The sequence below is a fragment of the Chrysochloris asiatica genome, unplaced genomic scaffold (genome assembly GCF_000296735.1).
Source record: "Chrysochloris asiatica unplaced genomic scaffold, ChrAsi1.0 scaffold00447, whole genome shotgun sequence".
NCBI classification, from domain to species: domain Eukaryota; kingdom Metazoa; phylum Chordata; class Mammalia; order Afrosoricida; family Chrysochloridae; genus Chrysochloris; species Chrysochloris asiatica.
The window spans coordinates 438,627-439,619 of NW_006408965.1; positions in this window are offsets into that span (position 1 = coordinate 438,627).

Consider the following 993-nt stretch of genomic DNA (forward strand, 5'->3'; position numbering starts at 1 on the left):
CCTTGGAGTCAGTTCTGACTCATAGCGAACTTTTACAGGGTTTCTGAGGATATAAATCTTTATGGGAGCAGAAAACCTCATCTTTCTTCCATGGAACAGCTGGTATTACGAACAGCTGACCCTGAGGTTAGCAGCCCGATTCTTAACCACTATGCAACTAGAGATCCTTGTTATCTTCATTTATACAGACAGGCAACACCCTAGTGGGTAATGAAGCAATGTTAGAGAAGAATTCTAGGTCTCCAATTCAGTGAATTTATCATGCCAATATTGGACTATTGCCATCTTTCTAAAATACTGAACTATCGGTCTCTTTGTTCAACAACCTAACATATATGCCAGCTAACACTGAGGTAAATGCCCAAGTAAGTAAGTAGACATAAGAATGGTACACTGTGGATACTTTTCTCTTTTAACTTGAACTAAAGATGTGACTAAGCCAGCCTTTCTGGTATTCTCTGCTTTCAGCCAAGATCCATCAGACATCAGCAATGATATCCCTTGTTCCATGGCCTCTTCTGAATGCATCTTGAACCTTTGGAAGTTCTCTGTCAATGTATGCTTCTAGCCATTTTGGTATTACCTTTAGTAAAATTTTACTTGCTTGGGATATCAAAGATATTGTCCAATGATTTCTGCATTCCATTGGGTCACCTCTCTGGAATGGGCACACTTACGCATCTCTTACAATCGGTTGGCCAGATAGTTTTCTTCCAAATTTCTTGGCACATATGAGTAAGTGCCTCCTGTGCTACCTCACTTTCTTGAAATATTTCAATTATTTATTCCATCAATTCCTGAAGCCTTGTTCTTTGCCAGTTCCTTCAAAGCACCTTGGAGTTCTTCCTTCATTATCATTGGCTCTTGATCATATGCTACCTCTTGAAAAAAAAATTTTTTTAAAAAGTATTTATTGTAAATTATGTGGTTTTTACATGGGAGAACATCAGTTTTACATTCATCCTATCGTATTTTGTTTCATTGCAATGATTA